Raw genomic sequence first — 25,386 nt, forward strand, 5'->3', positions numbered from 1 at the left:
CACACATAAAATTTCCATCTGTTTTCTGATGGCCAGTGTCTTGTGTGTAGAATATTAAAATTTACTTGGATCTGAAAGAAACATTTTACTACAGTCATAATTCTTGATTTTATGTATCCATGACCTAGTGAATTATGTGTTTTTAAATTTTATTCATTACATCTCTCAAGGATGAAAGTTTTGTCTTATTTCTAATGAATCTACTTTAAAATTTGATGTGTATTCTGAAAGAATAATTGGGATATGGAAATAAAATCTCAGCTTTAGGAAAGTAGAACACCTTATGATACATTTCAAAATGATGTTTATTATTAATGTATTCCATTTTATTTACATCCCCAATTCTATCATTATATCCTTTTGACTCTCAAGGATTAGCCTTGTCATTTACAGTAGGAATAGTTTGACAATGAGAATATGTGAATTTTTACCATGATTCTAGCACTGGAGATGCACTCAAGCACTTCTAGCAATTAAGTAAGGTAAATAATTACTTTGTCCAAAATTTTCTTTACTTTCTAAGCATATATGTGACAGTAAGTTTAACATAAAGCATTAAGACATCTCAAAGGGCTAATGACATATTACAATAAAAATCCAAGCCACCCAAAACACTATATCAAAGTAACCATCAAACAATAAATACTAAACACAGAGTCCGTGACTCAGGATTTTCCAGACATTTTGTGGTCTTTCTTAAAGAAGGGGTACAACTTTTACTTGCAAGACATCTATTTCCTTGACAGGAGTATACTCTGGTCTAGGAGGATGCTCCTCATTCTAAATGAAGAGCCCTTGTCACCTGCTAGTAGCATGCAGTAAGAAGTTTGCTACAATTCAAAACAAATATAAAGTATATGGCACAACATAGAGAATTATCAGTGTTTATATTGTACACAAGAGGCAAAGAATGCAAATCAAATTCAGTTATAAGAATAAAATTAGAATGAGGCTATAAGAACAAAATAGAAGAGCTATTAAGTTTATTTTGTTAAGTAAGGTCGATCATTAGAGAAATTAATATTACCAAAAAAATTTTCTGTCTAGCTAAATTCTTTCAGTTATTAGCAAAGCTAGGGAGAGTGCATAGTTACTCATGAGTAATTAGTCTATAGAAAAACATGGTAAAGGGGAGTTGCAATAAAGGGAAAATTACTCTTCACAGTTTTAATTAACAACCCCATGTAGAATCTGCCAAGAATTTTCAGCCTTGGTCACTGATGATATGTAGAAGTAAAATTATAAATTATCTTAAATTCAGAAAAATAGAGATTTATGTACTTCTTTATAACACAGCCATTGGATATTAAATATAATCATTTTAAAACTCTTTTCCATTGTATTATCCTATATGTTATATCTATTTCAACATTAAGATACTATAAATCTTTTGTAGACAGGAGCTATAAGAGAACAAACAAAAGAATGGATATAAATCCATAATGAGATTTTAAATCTTTGGAAATCCCTTTCATTTTTTTGGGGGGGGAGGCAGGGCAGAAAGAATAGAGAAACAGAGAACTGCACTTTAATATCATAACTCACTATTGTTTTTAATGACTTTTTTGAGAAATGAATTCAATTTAAGTTGCTAGCAAACAAAAATCATTTCAAGCTTATTTACATTTGCAGTAACATGCTTACATTTATGAGCTGTCACTATTTACTATGTTTTTCAGTTTTATGATAATCCACAATTATTCCAATTTATTTTACAAACTTTGAAATTGTAATAGTACAGATTTGTATCAGTCAATCAGTCAACTGGAATAAGACTGGTCAACAGGAGTTCTTACTTTTATTGACTGTAAAGTGAACATGTGAAGAGAAATAAAAAAAAATGCAGCCTTTCAGAGTAAAAGGAGTGTGAAAAATATATCATCTTATCCACAAGGTTTCAGAAACAGATTACTGATGCACTGTTTTTTGTTTAGTACCTAAGACATCTTTCAAGTCGTGAAAACACTTAAAAAATTAAAACACTGGTCTGATTAAGAAAGCATTTCCCTAAGTTAAAATAGAGACATCAAAATAATTTTTCTTAAAGTGTTCTTCTGAAACAGACATAATTTTGATTTATCGTGTTTCTCACAAAGATTCATAAAACTTTTTATCAATAAAATCATGTTAGTGTATGTATGTTATCTCAATTACCCAACAATAATCTATGCATGTACTTAATACTCTCAATAAGGTATAAATACATTTTCTAGTTAATAATTTATACTGTTCTTTGACTTACCGGTTTACTACTTTTACTGAATAAAATAAATTTTTCTTGAATAAATTAATCTACTTATTTGTTTTATCCAGTATTTATCTCAATTTGAGAAGATAAATGTTTGTAGGTAATTTTTAATATATGAACAACAAATGTAGCTGGCCATGGTGACCATGCTTATAATTCTAGAACTAAGGAGGCTGAGGCAGCAGGAGCACTGCAACTTCAAGACCAGCCTGGGCTACATGGCAAGACCCTGTCTCAAAAATCAAAATCAGAAACAAAACTGCCTGGGATGAGGAGTTTAGCTCAGCAACCTAAGTGCCTGCCTGGCAAGTGCAAGGTTGTGAGCTCAATCCCCAGTACCATTAAAAAAAAAAAAAAAAAAAAAAATCAAAAAAGAAAAAGAAACAAAAATCCCAGAAAACCAGAAATATATGTGTATTTTAATACATAAAAAGATGAAAGGATCAAACTATCTATTATAAATCATGGTGAAATATATAAGTTGATTTTCTGAATTTTACAAAATGCATGTACAACATATATTTTATTACAACACTTAATGATCTCCATTTTAAAAATATTTTATCTATGTTATATGCTTAATGTATTTTTATTAACATGTTCTTTAAACATTGTTTAAAGAAATCTGATGTTGAAAATATGTTTTGCAATTAAAATGAATTTGTCTTATATTTAATATGACATAATATAAATTATATAGTTAAGGTGGGTAGATTTTATTCATAAATTAAGTACATTATTATTTATTTTCTTGTTCAATAACTCTATTATTATTCATTTCAAAAACTTTTATGCAAAAAGTTGGACATATTTATATAAATGCAGCTCTATATTTTTCTTAAAGCAATCCAGGTTTAATTATCATATTTGGTAAAAGAATAAATTCTAAAAAGCAGCATGATTTTCATATTTATTTTAACTCAAGTATAATTTAATGTTTAAAATTTATTGAACTTTTTGTAAAGTATCAATGAATAATTCACATTTACTTAATTACTTTTTTTCAGAGACAGTAAACTATTGATTAGCTATGGGATTATGGTATACTAAAAAGCTATAGCTTCATTTCAGTTATAAAACACTAAGAAGGTTCTGCATTCACATAACTTTTATAGAAATTTAGCTACAGTAATATTTCTTTATGTTACCATATAATTCAGCTCTTTGGTAAATGGTTTATTTTGCTTAATGACAGTTGAAAATAACTTGTTATTTTGCCACTAATATCCACTGGCAATCTAAAACTGTAGCAATCCAATTATTTTATTCATTCAGTGCTTTTGAAAAAGCAATATTCTCATTAAATTGAAAACAAATGTATTAAATTCTTAACATGTACCTTGAGTTATTTGTCCTGAGTGTTGAAGATGAGTTGCTTATTTAAAAAAATGATAAATTCCTCATAATTTTCAAGAATAGATTAAAAAGAGGGAAAACACACAGATGTGAACATTTCAAGCACACATAACCAAAGAATTAAGAAATAATATTCCAATGATGAAAAACCAACAATAACATGGAAGAATTTATCCAGTAGTAGTTGATCAGCACCTGTGTGGCCAAGGAAGATGGGCGTTGTGATGGCCTCCGAGCTAACATGTGAGGGATGAGATGGGTCAGCTCTACAAAGGGCCAAAGGGAAAATCACTGCGGAGAAAAAATCAGTGTGAAGTTCCACACCAGGGATGAGCATGCTGTATTTGAGGAGCAGAAAGAAGAGCAGAATAACTGACACATGAAAAGGGATGGCAGATGAATTAAAAATGCCAGAGAATGACTCCTACATTCAGGCCATCTTTTTAGTAAACATAAATTTAAAGATCATCTTCCACAGATCACAAAGCACAGAAATATACAGAAGCAAAACTCTCTACAAATAGAAGCGAGATCTCTCATAGTGAGTAAAGTGAAATGAATGGAGCCGGCTGATACTAGCAAAAAGTACATTCTCGGTGTAGCAGGTTTCCAGCCTGCTTCCCTCTTTCCACTGGCCTGGCCACTTCAAGGCCAGTACAGACTGGAGGTGTGCTGCCTGGTACCAGGTAAGAATTCGGTAGTAAAATGACAACACTGAACCTTCGACCTATTTTCACTGGATATTAATGTCCAGTTGCTAGAAGGAAAACAGTAGGCAAGATACAAGTGGAACATTTTTTTAGCGACCCACGAATGAGATCACTTCCATTTATCTTAATTTAGGATGAGCCAATCACGTGACCATGCCTACTACTTCCAGGTGTAAAGGGAAAATGGAGGTGATTCGTTAGTAACTTCAGCTACAGTGCTGCACTGCTCAGTTTTAGGTTCCTACTACTCTTGTGAAAGTCAAGGTACTGTATTGCGTCTCCTCATTGTCTGGAGAGATGGCCAGATTTATAATCTTGACTTAATAAATTCAATATAAGCTATTACTTGCTGATATTTATAGTTTACATTTTAAACTGCACTCGTTTAAAAGATTTTTTTCTTTCATAATTACTTATCTACAATATATTCGATGATAAAAGTGGAATTACCATCCTGTCATGTGGAAGGGCTATTTTTGTTCTGAAAATATATCAACATTCCTGTTTAAGTCTCAGTTAGCAAGAACAGCTTCTCATCTACTTCACTGATATCCCTGGAGTTTTGATGCTACTCTGACTACATTTGCACGTACAAAAGAAATGTGTAGTTAATATAAAGCTAGACCTGCTTTGTACTGCCCATGAGTCTAAACTGAACCAGGGGTCAATTCTTGACAATATTTTATTATATTTATTCATCATCCGATTTCTAATTCATATGCAGCTTCCATGAACATTTTCCAAAACCAGTGTCACTGGCAATCATCTGATAATGTACTATTTAGTTCTGTTCTTTAGTCTTCATGAATACACTAATTGAAAGAAATTATTTCTGTGTCCAGTGGTTTGCATAGTATCCAATGTAGCTACTCCTCTAATTATTTTCTGTCTAGTCTAAAAGCCAGACTAGGAGCTTGCTGGGTTTTAGTTTAGTTTAAAGTGCTTAGTTTTTGTCTAAAGCAGTAATACTATCTTGCCATTTGAAATTTTCAATTGCATTAACTGCAGAAAAACTATAGGAAAAGCCATCACTCTGGGTTCCCAGACAGAGCCCAGGTGCAGATTAGTTTGTTTTCTTTTAGATACAGGTATGCAGGGAACCAATAATGTTCTTTATCTTCCTAATGACAGTCATTTCAAAAGGCATCATGTATCTCTGTTTTTATCTCCTTGAAAGCTGAACAAATTATTAGAAACTCATTTAAAGTATGTGAATTTGTGGTCTTCATTTCTCTTGTTTATATATTTATAATCTAATACATTGATTTCTATTTTTTTTATTTTATTACACTATTTGTTACTTTTTTATAATGATTTTTTGAGAAAAATAGTGACGTGTACAAATAAAAATGAGGAATCAACTAAAAATTCACTGAAGCAGTTTTGAAGGGCATTTTCAGCATTGCAGCCAGAGTGACTATCACCATGCAAGTCTCTGCTTGGGAGCTATGATCTGAATTCATGCTCTTTCACGTTTTTGTGGTGAAGCCTTATTTCCAATGTGATTGTACTAGAAAGGTGGTACTGAAAAGGTCAAAATGGTGCATTCCTGATGATTGGTGCCCTTACGAAAAGCTGAGAAGAGAGTTCTTCCCTTCTGATCTATGAAGATGCAGTGTAAAAAAAAAAAAGTATCTTTGAGTAAGAAAATTGGTGCTACTGCATCTGTCTGTGACATTTCACTCTGAAGAATTTGTCACAAATAACTTTCTGCTATATGTAAGTCATAGGTTTTTTTTAGCCTGAATTTGACAAGGACAGTGGACAATAAGAATCACTTGCATGACCACTTTAGAACATCCTTTGTTTCTATTCAAAATTATTTGAAAATTTACATAGTACATGGAAAAGTCATCTCCATGATACAACTTCATGGACAGAGTAAGAGTGGTACTTCTCCTGGTTGTTATATTGTTTCTTGTCTGGAATATCCTTGAGCTAGTGTATACACATGTATTCATGAGCATTGCACTTGGGTTTATGCATAAATTCTCCCATAAGGATTTTTAAACTGTAAAAATAAATAAATAAATAAATAGATAGATAGAAATGTCTTTGAATTATAGAGTCAAAATGGGAATCAAAATGGCTTTTAAGCAAATTTATCACAGCAGTAATGATATGCACACTGTTCAGACTTTGTTTTCGGTGATGACTCTTAACAGCTCGTGAATCCGATGAGTTCCTGAAAAATCTCTAGAATCACAGAGCACGGAAAAGCTCTAATACTGGTTAGCAGGATACTGGCCTTTGTTTCTGTACAATGAGTTTGAAGAGGGAACCAGACTCTGAAACAACAGGTGCATAGCAGAACACATTTTACAAATGCACTGTAAACGAAGTATCTCATTTGATTTGCCAGGAGAATGAAAGAAAATTAAAGCAAAGAACAATAAAACATTAGGAAGAAGAAGACTAAGAGTTGGACTTGTCTTTGAAAGTCAGAGAGATTAAATAACTGATCTAGGTTTCAGATTTAGTTAACAATATGTTACTAGACTAGGGTCTTCAGATAGATTCTGTGCATTCAATACCATGCATAGTTTTATAATTAAGGTGTTAAATTTCAGTTATCCATATTTGTATACAGAGAGGACTAAGTGTAAGGAGAGTAAATCTGATAATTTTAGTAAATAATTATGTCAGAGAGGTGCTGTCATGTTACTTTCCAATGAGGTTAAAAAAATTGTCATCACAGTCTCTACATTATATAAATATCAATACAGGTAATAGTATAGTAAAACAACTTTGATCTCATTCATTTCATATTATTGCTTCCTAATTTCCACATTTCTAGCCTTTTTACTTATTTTTATCTGTTTGTACCTCTAGAGAAGAAAGCACATGCTTTTGTCTTAATAAGAAAAAGATAATTAATATGTCAAAAGAGAAACTATTTTTGTCTAATATACAAATGTAGTATGTACTCTGTTACAAAATGATTTATTGTGTTTTCATTTTATAAAATAGGAAAAGGCAGATTAATGCTCTTAAGGAAAAAAACACCTTTGGAATACTAGGTTTCGGATGTATAATTGAACCACAGGAGATATATTATAGGAAAATAATGATAAATATTTAATTCTACATTTAAAAAATAATGATTGCACGTTGGGAGTTCTGCATGTAATGGTGGATTCATTGTAAGGCAATTTGAGAGTGATTTGGTGATAAGTCTACTTGCAAATATTCTCTGGCATATCATGTCTGCTGGAGTCTGGCCTCATGTAGTACCCTGCACATCTCTCACTCGCATGAAGCATGTCAAATGCAATGTGCAGCAGAGCAGAGCTGGCTTGTGGAAACTTCTCTCTGCCTGCTCTGGTTCACTGCACCCTGTCTTGACCCAGTAAATATATACCAGCATTTTGCCATCACATTTAAACTATCAAACAAGGCATTCTATATATCTAATCAATTTCATGGAATAAAAGAAGTTTTTGTTATTTTGCTTTATAGGTCAGAACTAATTCATGTTTATTAAGAAAAAAAAAGAAACTAATTTTAAATCAAATGCTTAGTCAAAAGCAAGTTTATTTGACCTGTTTAAAAGAATTACAACTCTTGTTTAAAATAATTTAATATATTGGTGCTTCTTACCAAAATGTTTTCAGCAAGAATAAAGTTCTAGAATTGAGTATGCATAAGATTCAGTTATAATTTGCATTCAGTACATTACCCTGGACTCATATTTATAATGCCTGTATCAAATAAAGAACAGTGAATTTTACACTTTTATGGGATGATCCCAGTGGAGGAAATACAATTAATAATAAAATTACACCCAATCTGAAAATATCTTCACAAATAAAGAAGTGAAAGGGAACAATTTCTCTGTTGAATAGGTGTAAACCAGAATGCGATGTGCCCCATAGGCAATTTGCTGAGACTGCAAAGACAGGAAAAAAAAAAAAAATCTCATGTTTTTTTATAGCTGAGCAGACACAACTCATTCCACGAGTGTTCTTGAGATAAGCAATAACTAGTGTTGAAGTAAGAGGACTGATATCATCATTTATCACACGAGATTCATCCGACATTCACCTGGTAATTGAGGTGACCATCTGTGATTACTAATTCCCTTAATTCAGTAGAATAAATAACATTTTCACATCCTTATGACAGTACGTGTCCTTTAACAACTTGGAATGCAGAATCTACAGAAGTTAAAATCCTACCCTCCAGCAGTAACAGAAGAGGACTCTGTTATATTATGTTTGCTTTTCAAAGATAGGGATCCCTTTTATGAGCAAGATATTCCAGGTTTTAAGATGCCCAGAAGCTTACATAACTTTAGTGAAATATTTCCATATTTTCCCAAAGATAGAAAATGAACTTAAAAGTATAAATTTTCCAAAGAAGTGCTTTAGAGGAAGAAACAGAGAAGTCTTTTCTGTTACCTACAATAGGGATAAATCCACTCTGTATTTTTTAAATTAAGTATATGCTTATATTCCATCTAGATTATGTACTTACAAATAGACTAAGTTCACAACATATTTGCAAGAAAATGACATTTTATGAGAAGTTTATTTTTAGGCAAATGAACTTTGGATAGGTAAATTTTGGTTCTTAGAATTGTACATTTTTAAATTTTTAATAACTATTTTGTTAGTCGTAAATACTAGTAACCCGAGTAATATATTATGATTGAAACATTGTGTTAACTTGAGAGCCTAGAAGCTTAAGTAAACGACTCAGTGGCAACACATCTGGTGGTGTAGAGGACAAGCTGATAGCATTCTAGGATGTTGTTCATTGTATCTATTTGAGAAAGTCAGAAATTAACTAAGCCATTGAGCAGGGGGCCAGCATCCTTACTTCGGGTGACACTCTCAGCCTACATAAGAGAAAGGCTGGCAAATGGTGTGAGTGCAACACTCACCCAAGGTGTGTAGCCTGCTTATATTATAAGCGTGGAAAAGGGGCTTATATTGCCCCTCTTTGCTCTTGTTGCTTTGCTGTCTTCTGTCCCTTGAAGTGTTGCCCTGGTGCCATGCCACTTTCTCTTGGAGCCAGCTGATTATGGACTGAAACCTCCACAAACTATAAGCTAAATAAACTCTTTCTTCCTTATCACTGGATGTTAGGTTTTTTGACCCAGCAAGGAGAGAAATGTAACCAATATATAACCAAAGTTTGATGAGCTGCTGAATAGATGAGATACCATATAGAGTATCAGTAGATATGGTTTACAATTGCAATGGAAGAGGGATACTCAAACTGCTTATTGTTATGTAATATATTTTCCTTGGAGATTTTCTTAGAGATGCGTTTCAGCCTATTGGATGTAGAAGATCTAATTTTCTTATTATCTCCTTATCACCTTGCAATTGGTTACATATGTATATATACTTAAGTATTCAGCAATCACTAATGAAATTCAGTTATTCATTCTTTTCCCATAAGTTTGAAATATTCAGCTCCAACATGAAGATATTCAGATTATATAAAGTATTTGTTGCTTTAAATTTGCACATAATTCTCTTACATCTAAAATGTTAGTGATGTATTTTAACTAGTTTCAATGAATTGACATACTGACACGTTTAAAGTGTAATGACAACTAAAGGAAATACTGTCATTCAGGACTTCAGCCTAAATATACTTAAGTCACTCTTAAGATATATTGATGTCTCCATTTATTCATTTCTGTGTACAATTAGCATATACAGTTAGTGTATACAGTAAATATAAGATGATGTAACTACACATACTTAATTTTAACAAAAAATTAATCAATATCATGTCACCTGCTGGTTATAAAAATCCTTTAGATAACCTAAATTAATTACATATAAAATTTTAAAACTTTCCAAAAAATTCAGCATATGAGGCCACTTCTCCTGTTTGCTGTTATGTCCTACAAACTGTATCAGTTCCTAATGTTAGTGACATTTTCTGATTTCAGATTATACAAAACAGTTAAATTAAATAAATCAAAAAAGTCATAGTCCTTTGACTTAAAATCCTAGATCTAATAATCACTAGCTGTATGACTTTGAGCAAGTAATGTAAAATTTTTAAATCTCAGCTTTCTCTTCACTAAAATGAGTATTATATTCATAGTGTTTTCATAGATATCACAGTTGAGACAATGCAGTGTGTTAACATCAGTGAAAGCCTAATGGAAATATGTGGAGTAGGCAGCATTTAGATTAGGGTTTCAGTCTCTGTTTGGCATTGCTTTGCCAATAACGTATAAAACAATTGTTTTAAATCCAAATCTTTGTACCTGAAGTTTTTCACATAACTTATTAAAAATTAAAATGACAAAAATTGGCACAAAGAGTGGTGGCTTCACTTTCTTTAATTTTAAGTGCCTCACAATGGGAACCTTCACTGTCTCAGGCAATTTGAAACAATTTTTTTTTTTTTTTTATCTGACATCAGGCCTAAACTATTGAGCCAAGTGCAGGTATCTTGACAGCACACCAATAAGGCAAGAAAAGATTACAATGACATGCCCAAATATCATTTTATGTACTCTTGATTTAAAGTGGTAGTTTTAAAACATTTTTGACAAGGGAACATATTATTCATATGAATTCTTATGTGCACTCCTATGTGGTTGGATTAGAAAAAGCCCAAGCACTCCCCACCTGCCTCATTGCAACAGTAGTAGTTGCCATTTATGAAATAAGGACCTATGACTCCAGCAACACGTAATGTAAAACTGGTGATTTTAGTCACCATGAAATATTATTGATAAATTAAATGAATTTTCCTGTCTAATTGAATTTTTGTACTGATTTTATCACCATCTTCCCTTTGCCTGTTCACATAAAATATTATTATCCATTGAAAATAAATAAAAATAAACGTCAAAAATAATTATTACGTACACACACAAACTGACAAATACACATACTCAGATACACACAATATCCTCCAAATGAGTGTTTGACTGAAGTGAGAATATATTTGTTGTTTGCAACTATCAAAATTACTGTCATTTTCATAATTATTTTAAGAGTGCCATTGTATGGTAAAGTAATATTATTATTCAGAATAAAAAATCACAGAGGTCAAATATTCAGAATTGTCATAACTTGCTGAAGTAGAACAATGCATTATAAAATAGGGGTTCAGTTTTCAAAAGCTAAGACTCTACCAGGCTCAGGTTTGCTATGTTAAACAAATGAAGCACTTGCTATCTGTTCAATACCATTTTTTTTTTTTTGTCTGTTTCGTTTTTATCGATACCAGGGATCGAACTCATGACTGCCTGCTTGCAAGGCAGGTGCTTATGCCGCTGAGCTAAATCCCCAGCCCAATACCATTTATATATATATATATATATATATATATATATATATATATATATTAGAGAGAATAAAACAGAACAAAACAAGTCAGAATAGAAAAATGCAAGCAACACAGCACCTCACAAGACAACAGGAAATTAACAGTGGCTACCGTATGTCTCTTTTTTTCTTCAAAATATTTTCCATACCTTCCTGTACAATATAATCAAACAGAACAAAATAGTGTAAAATCATTTAAAACAAAAGAATGAAAGCAATATGGGACTTCAAACTAAGACAATAGGAACACAGCAATGGTTAACGTAATATGCCTTATTCTCATCAAAATAGCTGTCCATACCTTCATACACAATGAAGTCAAATAATAGAAAACAGACTAAAACTAATCAAAACAAAAGAATGAAAGCATTACAGGATTTCAAAAACACGAAATGAATAGTGTCTTGTTTTCTTCCAAGTACTGTTAATAGCATCATGCATAATATAATCAGGCCAAAACAGAATAAAACCAATTAAACAAAAGAATGAAAGCATTATAGGACTTTGAAACAAGATAATAAGAAAGCCACCATGATTACCATAATGTTCAATATAGCTGCCCACATCATCAGACACAGTAAAATCAAACCAACAAGACAGAACAGAATCAAAGCTAACAAAATTGTGAAAGTATTACAAGAATTCAAACCAAGCCAATAAGAAATTAACATTGGTTACCACTTTCCTTCCCTATCACTTCTATAACATCTATTGTGATTTTGGATCCCACTAACTCCTTCTGCTTTTTATGTTAATGTTCACCTGTGTGAGTTGCCCACGAACATTACCTCCAGTTGCACACCTTTAGCTACAAAGCCTGGAGATTATCCTACTTTATAGCCGGTAGCCTTCATTGTATGAAAATACCATATCTTTCTTATCTATTCTGTGGTTGCTGGGGAAGTTATCCTTGCTTTTTTTCTTGTCTCCTGTCCATGGAACAATTGTTTTCTTTCTTGATTTTCAGTCTATGAATTTCCTTCCCCGTTAAATGTTTCTTGTATATAATGTATTGATGAATCTCTCTCCCTGTTTCTTTTTACTGCTTGATTGAGGCCATCTACATTAATGGTTACAACCTGCTTATGGTAGTCTCTGCCCTGCTACCCTTCTGCTGTTGGCCCTCCACTTTTCCCCTTCATTTAATTGCGGGTATTGTTTCACAGCCCTCTTCTGCTGCTGCTCCTGGAGCCATGGTCAACTTTCTCTCTAGAATATCCTTTAGCATTCTCTGTAGGGTTGGTTTGGTCGTTATGAATTCCTTCAGTTGTTCTCTATCATGGGAGTGTCATATTTTTCCATCAATCTGGGTTGTAAGTTGTTTGCTTTCAGGGTTTGAAACACTTTAAACTATTCTTGACTTGATGCTTTGTGTTGACAAGTCTGCAATGATTCTGATTGGTTTTCCTTTATAGATGATCCGTTTCTTTACTCTAACAACGTTTAATGTTCTGTGCTTGTGCTGAATTTCTGGAATCTTGATTATTGTATGTCTGAGTGTAGATTTACTTTGGCTATAACTGATTGGAGTTCTGTATGCAACACTTATCTGAATACCAGATCCGTTTTCCACATTTGGGAAGTTTTCTGCTATTATTTTTGTGAATAGCCTTTGCATATCATTTGTGTTGACCCCTCCTTCTTCATTGATACCTATCATTCATAAATTATTTCTCTTTGCATCATCTTGCAGCACGTGAATTTTTATTTCTTGGTTCTCTGTTATTTTTGAAAGATCTTTCCTTTCACAGTTGCTAGTTGCAAACCTCTCTTCAAGGTCTGAAAGTCTAAATTTAGTCTCTTTCAAATGGTTTTGCCAGCTTTCAATGGACTTTTTAATTCCCTGGATATCTTTTTGAATCTGTTTCATATACTGTAATCCCATTTCTGTATTGCTTATTCAAGATTTCTGTCATTTTTCCCATCATTTCTTTAAATATGTCGAACGTTTCTTTTTCTCATAACGTTTCTCTTCTTTTACCTGAGATATCATTTCTGATCTGATTATTTTTAAAGTCTCATGAAGTTGTTTGTTTATTTCAGTTGTTATCCTGTCAGAGATTTCAGATGTGTGGCATCTGTTGTCTTCCACGAGTGCATCTCACAGATTTGTTCTATTTGGTTTGGACGTCTGAGATTGCCTTTTGCTCCTTCCTCTTGACATTCTCCTGGGTTTCACCCAACAAGCTGATTGTGGGGTACCAGGCACTTCCCATGTTTTCTGCCCCTCCATGGTGTAGGGAAATGAAATAGGTTGCTCTGATCCTACCTTTACAGGAATACATCAGAGCCTGAGGTGGAATTTTCCAGACCTGTGCAGCTACACTGGAGCTTCCCCAACGAACAAGGGTGCATGGTTTTGGTAGGGGTGCTGTTTCTCTCAGCCTCGTTTTCTACACTGGGACTCCTGTGATGGCGGCAGGCATACAAGGATGTGTTTGCCTGATTCTCCCAATGGGTGGTGGCTGCCCAAAGGAAGCAAGAGTCACTCATGGTGGCCTGCGAGTGGGGTACCTTACCTGGCTTACCTGGCTGCTTGGCCCTGTTCCCTCTGGCTGCCCACAGGAAGCAAGCCTTCTACTGTTGGTGGCCCAGCAGATGGTGGTTGATCTGCTAATTCTTACTGCTTGCTCTGGCTGCCCACAAGAAGGAACTTTCTGGTGGCAGGGGCCAGCAGGAAGAGGCAGATATACTGGCTCTTTTTGCCTGCCCAATACCATTCATTTAAAGGCTACTCTTCCCTTACCCAGACATCAGCAAAAATAAATGAATAGAAAAATAATTTCAATTTAGCTCACATAATTCCTAAGGCAAACTGAACAAGAGAGGGTAGATAAAACTAGGTCATGAACACAGGAGAAGGAAGAAAGGAAAATTAAAAGAGAAAAAACAAACATAATGTTATGACAGGCTCATATTTATGAATGTATTTGCAGTTATTAACCTGCACTGAGTGGTATTTACAAGGATCTCTGCTGAGTGTGGAGTTGCCCCCCTTAGCCTCTCCTCCATTCACATGCATATTTGAGGCCCCCTTTAGTCCTTTCTCAGGTTTCACCCCTACTCTTAGCCCTGTATGTTTGACTAGAACAAGCCTAATCACTTCCTTTCTACTTCATATTCCAGCAGCAGTTGCAATTTACGAACCAAAGAACTTACAGTTCCAGCAAAATTCAATTAAAACTCAGTGCATTTAGTAATCACAAAATGCTATTGATAAGCAAAATTTCTTTTCCTGTCTAATTACCAAGTGACCACTGTTTATTTTAGAAAATATACCCTGTAATTATATATTTCTTATTTTTTATGGCAATGTTGATCATATTTAAACAAAAAATGTCCTGTGATTCAACTGTCTTGGGGATGTGGTAGTCTTAGGTCACTTATTAGAACAAATCCACTCTAGGAAATGCGGCTCAGCTTAAGCTTCAAACAGCTCTAGTTAAATAGCATGTGTTTTCTGGTAGGTGAGGGCTGTGGATTTCTCTATTTCTGTCTCTGTAGTTTAAGTTTTCTGTAAATACTCCAGCTCTGGACTATCCCCGAAATGTTTGGTCTCACAGCAATTTTTAGATATTATCTAACTCATAGTTCTATTATGAAGATATGTGGAGTCTCTGTAAATACAATGACAAATAATAAAATTAAACTTCATGTGAAATTTATAAAAATAACATGTTTGAAGAAACAAATACTAAAAGCAAATATAATTCTATGTGATTTTCATTTCACAAACCTAAACCAATACAACACTGATATTAACAATTTGATAGCAGCAACCGCCAGATAAAATATACATGTAATAACCAAAAGTGTCACATTTATTTTACATTCAAGTGACATTACCCTTTTGGCAGAATGTAGCATCTGAAATAGAGCTTCAAGGTCTGAGAATAATGACTGACCACTGGACAGATTAAGCATATACACAGGATGGCTGTCGAAGACTGAATCGTACATATCAGATGTTTTCAATCACATGAGTAATTTAACATCACATTTTTTACATAGAAAGTGTAATTTTCTAATACAGAGGCATATCAGAAGTCATTTGTATGTCTCATTTTTATAGAAACAAGAAATTCTTTAATATCAATGCTAATTTGATCACTCTCACATCAGGAAATGATGCAGCACATCATCATCCAAGCACAAAGGCATGCCAAAGCAGGAAAAAAAAATTGTCTATGGCTTAATTTTTGACTTTCAAGTCAAGTTCACCTTCTTCTAAGTTGTCACTCAGGGCTCAGTGGACAGATTTTATAAGTGATGATCACTTTCCCTTTCTGATCTTGAATCTGGAACAAATGAATACTATCTTCAAAGTTAGGAAGATTTCAATAGTTTTAAAACTGTCCCCAAAAGCCAAAAACATTAAATTAAATTAAATTAAATTTAAAGTAATTTAGTTATATATATATATATATATATATATATATATATATATATATATATAAAATTTAACAGGCTTTTACTTTTTTTTTGCTTTTATGGAACACAGTGTGAGTGTGTGTGTGTGTGTGTGTGTGTGTGTGTGTGTGTGTGTAAAATGAATATACTTATAGAGGTGTATGGAGATGGGGAAAGGTTTAATATGAAAAAGTGAGGTAAGGTAAAATCATTCATCCTTCAGGCCCACGTTTTAGCCCATTGAGTCCCTTAGAGTCTGAAAAAATTGAAAAAGATACTGTTTCTATACCCATGAAATTTATCACAGGTACAAGTGCAACAGAAATAAAATATAACTTTATAAACCTTAATAATCACTGATTATTCAATTTGTCAGTCATCTAAATACTTTTTGAATGATCTGGAACACTAACGTTTCCTTTGTTCTTTTAATTCCTGTAGTCTTTTAAAATATATAACATGAAAATAATTTTTCTTTTTACTTATTAGCTAGTGGGTCTTGGAGGAGTAATTAGAATGCTCAAGGCATAAAAATGTTACAGTGCCCTGAATTTTGGACAAATGACCATACAGAGTACATGATCAGTAAGAAAAGAAAGAAGAAGACGCTGAGCTGAGATTATATCCATACTCGTTTTAAGTCTTGGTCAGTGTCACACATACCAAACAAAAATTGCTTTCTCCCTCACAAAGCATGGTGAAATAGTTCTCTTGACTTCGATTTTCAGAAGTGAATTAAATACAGGATCTTGAGAAAGAAAATTAAATTATGACTTTATAAAATCATGGAGCACAACTAAACAAAATATGGTAATAGTAAATAATGAAACATTACTTATCTTTCAGAACAGTGCTAAACATGCTACAGATTCCCATATATACATATTAATATATGAAATAGCTTGGTATCCAAGACAGAAAATGAGCAGTAGTTGGAATACCGAGACACTATTATTTTTTCATTTCTCTCTGAGTGTCTGTGACAATATTTGATTAATTTGTTTAGGCCTTATACATATTTTAAAACCTTAAAAATCAAGAAATATCTACTATGGAATTGAAACATTTTTGAGAATTTGTTGTATAACTAGAGCCATTATAGAATACAATGTATTATACCAGGAATTACATTTATATAAATAAAAATAGACTTGTAATATAAAAAATGAGTCATTCAAAAATATGGAAAATAAATAATTATACATTTTGCTATCCAGAATTAATTTTTTAATGTTTAAATATCCACAGTTTCAAATATATAAACAGAATTCAATGTTTTTCACTGATTGTGCATATATATATATATATATATATATATATATATATAGAGAGAGAGAGAGAGAGAGAGTACTGTAAATTGAACTCATGACCTCACACACTTGGCAGGCAGGCACTTTGCTTTAAGCTACATCTCCAGCTCTATATAAAAAATATTTTAATGGCAGAGAGACTGTAATCCTTATCAAAATATTAAAAGAAAATTTAGCTTAAGGAAATGATAGTGCCAGAAGCAACCATATTCAAAGTGTTGAAATCTGTCAATAAATCATGTGTTCTAACATGTGGAGTCAGTAATTTTCAAAATGAGAGTTGAAATAATCTTAACTCTTTTTTGGAAATGGTTTAGTGCTCATACTGAGGTAAATTAAATTAAATTAAATTAATTGAATGAGTTTGGCAGATTACTATGTCCTGTAAGGTGGAAATGTAGAGCATGCATAAATTAATGTAGATATGCATAAATGTAGATATGCATAAATTAATATTGTAGATATGCATAAATTAATATTAAAATGAATTAAATGGGAATATGTGTGGCACAGTGTTGAATTTAGCCAATAAGCAAGATAGTATGGAATATATAATGTATTAGTTGAGAAAATAAAAGGATTATTAAAACTTGAGATTATATATAAAAAAGAACAAGATAATTGTGCAATCTTAATAATGACTTTTTCAGATAATGACTATTTAGCATTTTTTTCCATAGAGAATATCTGTGAGAGTAAAGTTAGGTTATTTGTGGCTCACATACTAATATACAAGTTTCAGATGAGCATATTAGCGAAACTGGAATGGTTTCTTTCAAAACTACAGGTCATAGTTTAGAGGAATGTTTTGGTCAGCTTTCTCACTGTTGGAGAAAAATATCTGGTACCCACAATTTAAAGAAAGAAAGGTTTAATTTGTCTTGCTGCTTCAGAGATTTCATCACATGTTTGGGTGCTTCACAGGCAGAAATATCATAAGAAAGTAAAACTTTTTAGTAGGCAGTTAGAATAAATAGTGATATATAAGCCAAATATTACTAGGAAAATACATCTAAGGTAGTACTGGGGAAAGACAATTTTGAAAGTGATTTATTTAAATGATTTCTTCAGTTAGGATAGTGGTACAAAAATGCAAATACCAGACAATTACATATATTATAGTTTCAGTACGATGGTAATGAAAAGGAAACACCAACCTTGGCTAGTGCTAAGGAACAGTATCCTCTGAAGTTACCATTGCAAAACAAATGAAACTTCTGTGAAACTACAGAGAAAGGAAAATGTATCTTGCATGAATCAGTGACATGGAAAGATTTTTTTTTCTAATTTTCAAAAGCAAAAACGAAGTTACAAGAAGTCAAGGGGTAAGTAGAGTCATCCGACAAATCCTCGTGACTTTGTCCTTCACTTTTTACTACTGTGAAGCAAAGTGTGCAGATTATGATCTGCGTTGGCAGAAAATCTGGAGATTAAACAAACACAGCTGAAAACTCCAGTGACACTTCTCTGAACATGAGTGTGAACTAAAGAATATTACACCTCACAGAGGAAGACAGCAAAAATAGGCTTTTTCAAACCTTGTATGCTTAATGTATGCTAATATGAAACATCTTCCTTATCATTTGAGATTCTGTTAAAAAACTTGATTGATAAGTATTGCAGGAGAAAAGCAGAGAATATTTTGCAGACATAATTTCTAAAGTGATGCTGATGAATAATACACCTGTCTTAAAGATTCATATATTTAAATTCTAAAATCTCAAAACTGGCAAATAAAATAAAAACATAAATGAAATAATTCAAATGTAAATACATCTGAGTGAACAGTAAAACACTAAAAGTAAAAAGAGCTTAGTAGCATCTGCAAGGAAAATATTATTCCATAGGAAGGCTTTAGATGAAAAGCTGAAGTCTCCACAGGCATACTAAAGCCTAAAAACTGCCATAATCATAATTTCAATAAATTGGAGTCTAACAGAATCTCAAGAACAAAAAGTTCTACGGGCATGTATCAGAGAGAAGATCCCAGAGGGAATGTCTAAAGCACAATAACAATTTAAACAAAGACTCAACTCAGCAGGCAAAATCAGTGAGAAAGCAGTAATAATTTGTTTTGGAAGATTAAAAAGCGTTATATCGTTATATCGATACAAAATATGAAGGAAATAGCAGCATTATTTAAATTCTTATTATCCCTTGATTTACTTTCTCAGCAAAATATCAATTAGGTAATTAATTACTTAATTAATTTGGAATTTATATTGTACACATTGATGGTAACCGTGACAAACCAAACATAAGTAGTATATTTAAATTCTAAATTACAATTCTAATTGCAAATGCAAAGTAATACTAAGAAAACCAAAATGAGTTTATTAAAGTGATAAAAATAGAAACTGAAAGAGTAACAAGAACAAAAATATAAAATAGATACTGTGAAATGGGAAGAAATTGTTGAAAAGGAAAGAAGAACTAGGAAAGGAGAAAGGAAGGAAGTGACAAGGCAAGGAAAGATAATAAAAAAGAATAACATGAAAAGGAGCTTTATAAATAGGAAAGTAGAGGCTGAAGGGAAGAGAGGGAATTGCGGAAAAAAGGCAACGAAACAGATCATGTTCAGGTACAAATTTCCTATGATGAATATGATTATTATGTGTATGCAAAATGTACCATAAACAATGTAAAACAATAGAGAAAAAATTAAGGACATTAAACATTCACAGAATAAACTCTAATTTATTTTAAATGCATAATCAATTCGGTGCTATTTAAGTAACAAATATAACAATAACTATAAAAGCACATATTACAAAAGGGAAGAGTTGACAAGAAAATGTGATGTCATATACTTTCTGAACTGAGGAGTTCAAGTAGGATTGGAAATGGAAACACAAAGATCTCTAATGTTGCAAAATGGACAATTCTCTTAATTATATTTCATAATAGATAAGCTACTATTCATTTTATTGTGTTTTCTTAAAAGTAACATTTATAATATTTTGTGTGTGTTCAAAACATAGATAAAGTATTTTAAAGGAATGAAATAATTGAAAAAGATACCTTTAGCGATTAGGAGAAACATTGGTAAAATTGAAAATTTATTATAAGATTTGGTCTAATCCTTACATTCTTCAAATGCAAATTATATTTCAGTTCCTTGAGCATCGGTACAGGTAAAATAAAGGAAGTATAAACTGCACAATATATATAATTTTAAAACAAATTGTAGAAAATGTTCATAAAATATTTGATTTACCTATTAGTCATATTGTGATACATGTGGCTTTCTTTATTTGCATAAAGAAAAGTAAAAATCAAACATATAAATACATCGTTTGACTAAATTCAGTATTAAATTTGATTTATTTTCCTAAAGTCCATAATAAAACTAAAAGCCAGACTGATAAATGACACACTTATTAGACATAAGAAATAGCCCAATTATCTAATGAGTTGTTTATTAATGTAATAACTTAAAATATTTCTCAATTTTTAATTACCCAACATAGCCTCTTATATATCTCTTTATTTGAATATCTGAAAATAAATTATTAAAAATAAATGGATTTTTCCCATAATTTCCTTCATTTTAAATTTTCTCTTAATTAACTGATATCTACCATTTTTTAAATTAGTAAAGAATATGGTATAATGTAATTTTAACTTTTTTTCATGCCTTAAAGTCAGACACTTATTTTGTTTCCATATTTCTTTCATAATGCACCTTTTGGTGATTTTATAGTTACATATACACATATGTGTTAGATATGTGTATGTGTAAACCAATAAGCAGTCTTTTGCATGTGATCCCTAATCTTTCAAGTGTGGATCAAAGATTATGGTTTTTAACCATAGTAAAATTTTCCATATAAAATTCTACTTTCTAAATTGTCATAATACTTAATTTATATGATGACTCCTGCAGTTTTAATTTGAGGAACCCAGGCATTGTGAAGTGATGTGTCATATTTTTATGTTGAATACCTCTGTTCATGAAATTAATAACCCATTTCTTAATTAAAGGACAACTACTTTGTCTTTCAATGTTTTTACTTATTTGGGCTGAATTCATTTTGGGAAGTGGGGGTTGTTACTCTTGTTTTTCATTTTCCATGATGCTACTCTGATGGCTTATTTCCAGTGGCTTTAGCACTTACTATCTTATTTACTGTACACTATGCATTGAATAATCTTTTCCTAGGTGCTCTATACTGTAGCCTAGCCATTGCGACTTTGGTGTTCATATGATTTTTTTTTTAATTTCAAAAATAACCACTAGTAGGGTACTGAACTGAAATATAAAATATAGTCATCAACTTATTGAAGATACTAGTTACTATAAGAATATCTAGTCACTGAAAAAATTTACTATAGATGTATAAACAATACTCAGATATCTGTTATAGGCTAAAATATATCATGTTTACAATGAATGTTAAAAATTATGTTTTATTTCATGAAATATATTTTATTTATGTACTGCTAATATATAATTTTAGTAAATTGATATACCTACAAATATAAATACTTTATATTTCTAACCATCTTTCAGAAGATTGATAGAATTATAAATTAAATCATTCAATAATATGCTGGCAGAGATTGAAACCTCTGAATGCCCTGCAGTTAATTGAATAAGAATATACATATATATCAAAATATTATTAAATATTATAGCCGAATATTTAATATTATATTTCCCTTTTTCCCATTTTTTGATATCTCTTTCTTAGTTTTCAACTGTTACTTCATACTATTTTTTCACTTTACCTTAATAAGGTGCTTGTTTCAATGATCACATTAAAATATATGTTCAAATAGTAGTGTTATTTCAAATAATCATGTTTTGATTGACTTTTTTCACTATGAATGATTTAAAATATTTTATAATAAAACAATATTCTTCAGCATATTTAAGCCAATATTCTAAAAATGATTTGACACCTTAAAATAATAAGTGAAATATTATACATGATTTTATGCACTGGTTGCTTAAATACAAAAATGTTTTCTACTTAAAGATTTTAGGACCATTTTTGTAAAAAGAAACTCATGGTGCTACATTTAATAAACACCATAAAGTAATTTAAACATTTCATTTTCTACTATTATGTTAAAGATTTGTTTTGTATTGTATAAATACTATTCTTCACCCTCTCTTGCCTGAACATGCCATTTTGGCTGGCCCTCAGAATATTTTAACCCATGTTTATACACTTATTCATAGTTTTTTTTTCACTCATGTTTTTTAGCCATTGGAAAATTACTTCAAAAATTGTTGACATATTTAATATTATTAGAGTCAAAAACTATCACTAGAGAGCATTAAAAATATAAAGATAAAATGATTTTTGAAAATTACCATTGTTTTTATCCTACTGGTATGGATGTCTACTTGCATGGATGCCAGCCAACTCATCAAGTATTATTCTTTTTTAAATTATTTTCTTGGTGAAAACCACTATTGGTTTCCAATGTATCTAGCTTATTAAATTTATATTTTTTATATTCCACTTCTCCTTACTTCAATCTCTATTCATCACTAAATCATACAGATTATCTATTTTTTATATATTTTGCACATTTGATGGTACCCATATTCAATACTCCCATGTTGATTCAAGCAAGTAATTTGTCTTGAGCTATTGTCCCAGACATCAAGTGTACATGCGTGGGTTCCTGCAACATTGGTAAACTTTTACATTTGTGTGATAGGCATTTTCTTTATATTTATGTAATGGAAATATATGTAAATATATATATATATATATATATATATATATATATATAAAACCCATTTTAATTGCTTTTGATGCCTTAAATCAGGGGTTGACAAACTATGACATATTGGCCAAATCATTTTCACCTGTTTTTCTAATGTTTGTTGAAATCATCCATGTTCATTGATTTTCTTCTTGTAAAGAATTTTCAGAATGGCAGAGTTGAGTAGCTGTGGCATAAGCTACGTGTCATTAAAGTTTAAATATCCAAAGGTGCAGATTATTAAAGAAAATTTGATAATCTGATTGAAATCATAATTATTTAACATTTGATATTTCTTTTCTGTATCTTTGAGTTCAGCTTTATTTTCATATATTGTTTTAAAACTAGTATATGATTCAATGCATTCATATCTCTGTACTGCTTGAAAGTTACATTTATGAATATATATATATATATATATATATATACACACACACACACACACACACACACACACACACACACACACACAGTGCCTGCAAAAATTTACAGACACTTTTCACAATTTTATTTTTCCATAAATTATGTAGTATATCTTTAAATGTTGCAGGCTACACCTCTACCCCTGGTCACTGTGCAACCTTTTAAGATTCAGATTGTACTTTTACTTTGTCTTATCCTAATTCCAGAATAAAATAGCTAATTTCTTTTGCCCTATAATAACTTTGGTCCCTGTGTCTTGTAGTTAGTTGTTCATTAGGGTTTTTTCTGTTTGTGGTTCACAGAGCTCTCCATCTTACTCTGCTCTGCTCTGGTCAGAATACTTCAAATGGGACAGAGCATAGAACCCAGTGCCTCTCATTGAGCTGGTATTGAACAAATCTTTGTAATGTGAGTCCATACACAAATGAGAAACAACACTCTGTCTTGTGGGAAAAGTTTTTTATTTTGGAGAACAAAGGTAATGTATATCCATGTATTGACAAGTTCTTCCTCCTGATGTACCTTTCCACATATTAAACCCTCATATTCTTAGGGTACAAACTGACAGTTCTGATTTAATTTATTGTTTAGATTTTATTCAATCCAACACTGCAATCTGTTAATCTAGGATACTGTTTTCTACTTTCTGACTAGTAGGTTATACAGATTTATAGGCATAATACTTCATTCCTTTCATTCTTTTTTACAAACTTCTTTCCTCTCCTAGTTGAAGTTGATTTCTTTCAGTTTTCTTTGGACTACTCTCAGCCCATGGAACTCACTTTATTCAAGTCTAATTACAGCTCTGGCACTCTCGCTTCTCAGAGAACATATTACTGAATATGCTGCTGGAAACACATAAACAACATATTACTGAATATGCTGCTGGAAACACATAAACAAATCTGCAGAAATTATGGAGTTGTAGAACAATGCTTTAGCAACAAAGCAATTGATTTTGCTTTCGTTGTACATGTCTCTGTAGGAAATATAGAAAGACACACTATTACATTCTCAGTTAATAACTTTTCTTTCCAGTTATTTTTATTTTTTTTCCTTAGTTATAAAATGAGAAAAGATAGCTTGAGGATGAATGTAAAGATATTGTTTTAAAACAATAAAATCTTAATGGAATGCTGTACAGGCAGAGGAGTGATATTATAACTGTTCTGGTTCTAGCTGCTACTATTATATAGATGTTTTAAACAAACACTATTTTTTCTCTGTGTCTCACCAAAAACAATATGGTGTGAAATCCATCCAGTGTGGTCATACCTATTAACGTAGTTTAATCCACAATATTTGATTCTGGAAAGGTAAAAATTACGTAAGTGCTTTCATCAAAATATTTCATATTCTTAATAGGTAGGCAAATAAACACACATGTAATTATTATCGCTGCTTTCAGCATTAACTCTAAGGAATCTGACGTTGTATTTGGAGAAACAGTCCAAATACCAATAATATAATTCATATGTAATGAAACATGAGTTTGAGACAGCAGTAAAAATACTGTTTAATCATGGGCTTTCATGCATGTGTGTGTATATACACACTTACATATACAGTTTCAGGAACGTGCTTAAAATACACATGTCTGCATGTGATGGTAATTTACTAGATAAAACAATCAGAAAACACATGGTTATCAATGCATTGAACTTCTCATTCTTTTGCACAGTATCAGTAAAAACTATATTACGTAATGAAAATTAAACATGAATATGTTGTTGACTCAAAAGTGGGTTTAATACTGCATTCAAAACCATCATTTCAAATTTTGTCTAATTTGTGTCATCATGAAATCTTAGCATCATAAGTCAGAAGATCTATATTGCATAAATAAGAAAACTGTACTGAAGAATTTGCAAGAGTGCAGGTATTCACAAAAGTCAGAT

This window comes from Cavia porcellus, unplaced genomic scaffold (assembly GCF_034190915.1).
Source record: "Cavia porcellus strain 051 isolate PalLab524CR breed Dunkin Hartley unplaced genomic scaffold, mCavPor4.1 scaffold_14, whole genome shotgun sequence".
Lineage (NCBI taxonomy): Eukaryota > Metazoa > Chordata > Mammalia > Rodentia > Caviidae > Cavia > Cavia porcellus.